Below are 6,000 nucleotides of genomic sequence, written 5' to 3'. Positions count from 1 at the left end.
ATCTCACTAATGCCCTCTTGTAATCTACAAAGAAGCATGAGTTTATGCAAGGCAATTATCATGGTGTATGCCCTATAATAACAAACCTAATAGAGAAGGCTAGATCATCAAAAGCTGTAAGCCCACTATAGTAGGTGGGAGTAGTAGTTAGTGGTATGTTAATACATGTGCAATCAAACTATATTGGTGATAACATTATAATTACTTGGCATTGAAAACCAATAATTATAATCCTTGGGGATGACATCTCATCACATCGCCCTAAGTAGGTCATAGAGAAACAACCACATAAGAAAAAGGAATGATGTTCAAATTTTCTCCCTATTCCTACAGCTATATAAGGTGGTAAGCACAATAAAGAAGGGTTTGTACATTGAAGATGAGATATAGAAAATCATTGAAATGTGATATCCATAACTGAATGTGGGCTATACATCAAATACCTTTAAATAGCAAGCTGACTTGCCAAGGATAGTTAGATGGCCAAGATGGCAAGTGTAAGAAGAACATCAAAAATTATGGATGAGATGTTGCAGCTCCTTCTTTCTATGGGGAGGAGGAGAGAGTGGTCAGGACGATAGATGCATTAGTTCATGTGGTTTTATAACAATAGCATGGAAAATACTTGGAGTATATAATACTAGCTATTAACAATCACCTCTGTGATACCCCCATTTATATGGTCAGTTAGAAACCTTACTTTGGATGAGATCCAAGCACTGGAGTTTGGAGGATTTTCATTGTAAAAGGGATTACACCAAGAATTAGATGATGCAGCCCATCTGTCTCACAAGGTATAGAAGTGGCATATTGGATATGGTAGCTAAGAGGATAGATTCAACAATTTTGAAAGACAGCTATTATCTTCGAGCATTTGGTCGTTAAGGCTAGACAGATGGAAGTGTTTGTAATTGAGACCGAGGAATCACTACTATGTAGTGAAAAATATAAAGAGAATGTGAGGGAGAGGAAGAGGAAGAGCTTGAGTTCCTTGTAAGAAAAATATAAGGAGAATGTGAGGGAGAGGAAGAGCTTGAGTTCCTTGTAAGAAAAATACACATACACAAAAGAGAGAATGACACAAGAGAGAGATGAATGGTTGAATTTTCTTCTATCTTCTTCTCTTCTCTACAACCATTAACATAAAAGAGATAAGAGTATATACTATAAGGGAAATTACTCTCCTACTATAACATACCATGGTCAATCCATAGTGTGAACTTGACTTTATAAGCTAACGTTATAACTATGCCATAACTCTAATACTCAAAAGTGGATGTCACATAGTCTGTGATCCACTGGTGGCAACATATCAACCATAATCTCACCAACCATGCTAGTGGCATAAGTGCATAAGGTATTACCCAGGTGGGTCATCAATGTCTGTAGTACTAGTTGAGCTTGATATCTCAACACTCCCCCTCAAGATCAAGTCCACACACTGCATTCCAAGTAAGCTCCTAAACTTATGGAGCTTCCTTATGCCTAACGCTTTCGTGAAGATGTTAACCACCTGATCCTCTATGCTGACATATCCGAGATCTATATCACATGCTAGAACCTTCTTGCTTACAAAGTGATAATGCACTTCAATGTGCTTTATTCTAGTATGGTATACAAGGATACTGGCAAACTATACGCTACTCATGTTGTCATAATAAATGATAACGACCCTGTCTCGATGGACTCACCCATATCATCAAGTAGCTTATGCAACCAAGCTACATCACAAGCTACCATAGTAGTACCCTTGTACTCTACCTCTGTACTCAACAAGGCAACTTGAACTCAAAACAACACTCTTAAAAGAAAACATAAAGCCACTAGTAGATCTCCTATATGTGACAACACCAACCTAATCAACATGTGTATGCTTATGTAGCTAAATCTATGTAAGAGCCTCACAAGCTACAATAGCAACACCCTTGTCCTCTACCTCTGTACTTGACAAGGTGAGTTTCAGGGTTGTTTCTTGCTGCTCCAACTTATAGCAACACTCCCAAAACAAAACATAAAACCACTGGTAAATCTCCTATCCGGTGACACCACCAGCCCAATCAATATCTGTGTACCCATGTAGCTGTATCTTTGTACTAGCCTCATAGAAAAATCCATAATCAACTGTGGACTTTATGTACCTGAGAGTTCGTCTAGCTACATCCAAGTGTGGCTTCCTAGGGGCATGCATAAATTGACTCACAAGTCTAACATCAGAGCTCAAGTCTACCCTAGTAATGGTTATGTAGATCAAGCTACCTGTTGAGATGTCAAGCTCAACATGAGCTGACACTCACGAGGCGCTTGCATGACCGTTCGACATTTACATCACTGGCGGGTTTGGTAGCTAGCACCGACATATCTTTGCCAGAGATGCTACTACTAGACTACACTGACTAGTCCACACCTACCCACTCCACTTAGCATGTTCACATTATGGATCGCTTGTATATACTCTATTATGTGTGTTAGTCACTTTATTTTCTTTGTAGACCTCTTTTGTTGTGTGAAGAAGAAGAAGAATCTTCAGCCTCTCACCTTGTGTGTTCTCTTCCAGGATTTGTGTGAGTGTGTGTGTGTGCTTGCAAGAGCTCAAGCTCTCTCCTCACTTGCATCTTTTCATGGTATCAAACCTTGGTTCATGCTAAGGGCTGAGTGGCAAGCAAGAGAAGCACAAGAAGCAGTACGAGGGTAAGAGCTTCATCTACTCTTCCCCCTTTGTGTTGGCTACTACACCCTTGTCGGGAGCTCTTCGGGAGGCATCGGCAAACAAACTCCGATTAGGGAGCTTTCTTCATGGGAGCAGAGCTACAAGGTAACTATATCATTTGTTGGATAATTTTTTGTGCCAAAAATGTGTTTTGAGCGTGTCTGGACCTCCATTTTTTAGTTCGCAGGCATTCCACGGTGGTGGCGGGCACTGTGGGTAAGTTTCGATTCTCTGTAGAACTCTGTTTTTGGAATTTTGCGCAGGAAGGGTGATTAGTTGTGCAGACACTGTGTGTACTGGTCTTAAAGTTTCCATTGGGTGTATGTATGCAAATTGAGGTCACTGGTTGTGACAATTTGGGCGCAGTATAGTACCGCTGTAGAAAATACAACAGTTTGTGCAGGTCAAACAAGAGTGATGTTTTAGGTAAATTTGTGTTCCAAAATAAGATATCAAATGATGGAATAAACTAGATTGTTGCAAAGAAGCTTGGCAATAAATTCCATGCTTGGAAGTTTAGAGATTGACAACTTTCCTGATGGGAAAAGTTACTGGGACTACATTGAAGGTGAACATGAGGAGGCACCAGAGATATCGAAGATTAATCCAACTGCTTGCATATGTAAAAGAATTCAAGGATTGGAATCAAGGAGCACGGAAAGTCATGTATTCGCTTTCTATTAGCATACAAGACACTATGATTGGGCATATATAATATGCCAAGTCACCTAGGGAGGCATGGGACACCTTGGTGAAGCTGTATGAAACTAACACCAAGGCACAAAATATTCAATTGAAGAATGAGCTTCATATTGTGGAGAAGAAAAATATGTCTGTGAATGATTATGCCTTGAAGATCAAGGGTATTGTGGAATCCCTTGCATCAATTGGTGTTTCTGTTGATGATGATGATAAGGTGGAAGTGTGTCTACATGGTCTCAGGCCACAATACAAGGCACTCGGGAGAACATTACCAACTTCATATATTTGGTGTCAATGCTGATCATTGAAGAGAAGAATTTGGGTGAAGATTAATAGTCTTCTCACAAAACAAAAATAGTTCAGAAGCAGGCCTTCTACACAAGTTCGGGAGGTAGAGAATGCGATAGAGGAGGTTGTGGACGTAGCCAAGGTGGTGGCTAAACAGGTAATCAAAATTATGGTCAGCAGTAGCAACAATAGTCCCATGATTTGTACAACAACACACAAGTGGAAGAGGCCAATTTTTAGAGGCAGTGGGAGAGAGTCAACGAGGTCGTGGTAATTGTTAGCAAAGGCAACATAATGATACACGAGGCTGTTTTCACTGTGGTAAGTCTAGACATGTGTAGGCAGATTACTATAAGAAACATAGTGACACGCAAAATGAAAAAATGCAGCAAAACAACTATGTATCCTTTAGCAGAAATAATGAGGATAATGAGACGGTGTTTGTTATGCAACATGTAGTTAATGCGGTGTTTGAAAATGATGTAGTAGCATGTAAGGATGATGTATGGTATGTTGATTCAGGTGCTTCAAACCATATGACAAGTCATGGTGAGTGGTTCAAGGAAATGAAGAGTCTTGAAAGACCAGGTTTTGTTGAAACAGTGGATGACATGGCTCATCCGATTGCCCATGTTGGAGATGTGCCATTGTCTCTGCAGGATGGTAAGGTGAAGTACCTTGCAGATGTACTTCATGTTCCAAACATTACAAAGAATCTGGTTTCAGTTGGCCAGATGATTGAGTAAGGTTTACAGGTCTGGTGTTTAATCCTGATGGTTGTTATGTAGAAGACTTTAAAGATAAGTGCAGGTTGGTTGCAAAAGGTAACAGAGTGGAAATTATGTGAAGCATGTCAATTTGGAAAGCAAACAAAGCATGTATTTTCGCATGACAAAAATGTGAGCAGGAATGTACTAGATGTTGTACATTTAGAAGTTTGGGGTCCTACGAAGACTATGTCTATGGGTGGCTACAAGTACTATGTAACATTCATTTCGATGACCACACGAGGAAAGTGTGGGTTTATTTCATGAAGGAGAAGAGTGAAGTCTTCACTCAAGTTAAGAATTTTAGAGTGATGGATAGGAAAGCATGTGAAGTGCCTAAGGTCAGGATGGAGGGGGAGAATACTTATCCCAACGAGTTCTCTAAATTCTTGCAAAAGAATGGCATTCAGAGACAATTTACATGTAGATACACTTCGCATCAAAATGGAATTTTTGAGCGAAAAAATAGGCACATTGTAGAGATAGCACGAGCATTGATGGTGGCAGAGAAGAATATGCCACAGCTGTTGGGTTGAGGCTCTGTCTACACCAATTTATATCATGAGCAATACTCCTATTGTAGCCATACATGATGTAATGCCAGAGGAGAAGTTTACTAGCAAGAAACCTGATTTGTCTCACTTGAAAGTTTTGGGATGTATTTCATGTGCGCATGTGCCAGATGAGTTGTGTACTAAGCTGGATCCAAAGGCAGAAAAATGTGTGTTCATTGGGTATTCCATTGAGTAAAAGGAATATAGATGCTATAATCCTACTACACATGAATTGAGGGTAAGCAAGGATGTTGTATTTGATGAGATGAGTAGATGGTATGCTGCTGCTGAAAAAGATGTTGTTGGGGCTGATGTAAGTGAAAACATGGTTGCACAGAATGCAAGTTAGCAATCACAGTCCTCATTGAGTGGACCAGGAGAGTCCTCATCCAGTGGTTTTGTTGTTGATAGACCACAGAGTGGCAGGCTGCATCATAATACCAGTCCTGGAAATGCATCACATAAAGGTAAAGAGAAAGTGGTTAAGCCCCTTGGTATGCCTGATATTTCTATAGGGCATTCTCTTATTGATGGAGAGTCTAGTGGCTCAGAGATGAGCCTTGATGAGACGAGCTTGGGATTCTAGAAATGAGGACACTTGGTGTGAAGAAGGCTATGGAAGCCATGAATGCAAAGTTACGAAGATCTGGAAGAGTCAAAAACCTTGTGCAGAGGTTGACTTATGATGGTTATGTGGCACATCATTATGCTTATATGGAAAATGTTGTGCAGCTTGTAGAACCCACATGTTTTGATGAGGCTATTGGAAATGTGTGTTGGGAGAAAGCTATGGATGAAGAGATGGATGCATTGTATGGAAATGAGACTTGGGATTTGGTGCCATTGCCTCTGCTGAAAGAAAGAAAGCTATTACGGTGGCTACAGCTTAAGGCTGGTTTTTACATCACATGGATGTAAACAATGTATTCTTGCATGGTGACTTGTAAGAAGTGTCAAATTTGCAGTAATGTAATGAGCTATG

The sequence above is a fragment of the Cibotium barometz genome, chromosome 21 (genome assembly GCF_041138505.1).
Source record: "Cibotium barometz isolate CiBa-2024 chromosome 21, ASM4113850v1, whole genome shotgun sequence".
Lineage (NCBI taxonomy): Eukaryota > Viridiplantae > Streptophyta > Polypodiopsida > Cyatheales > Cibotiaceae > Cibotium > Cibotium barometz.
Note: the sequence above shows the minus strand (reverse complement) of the source record.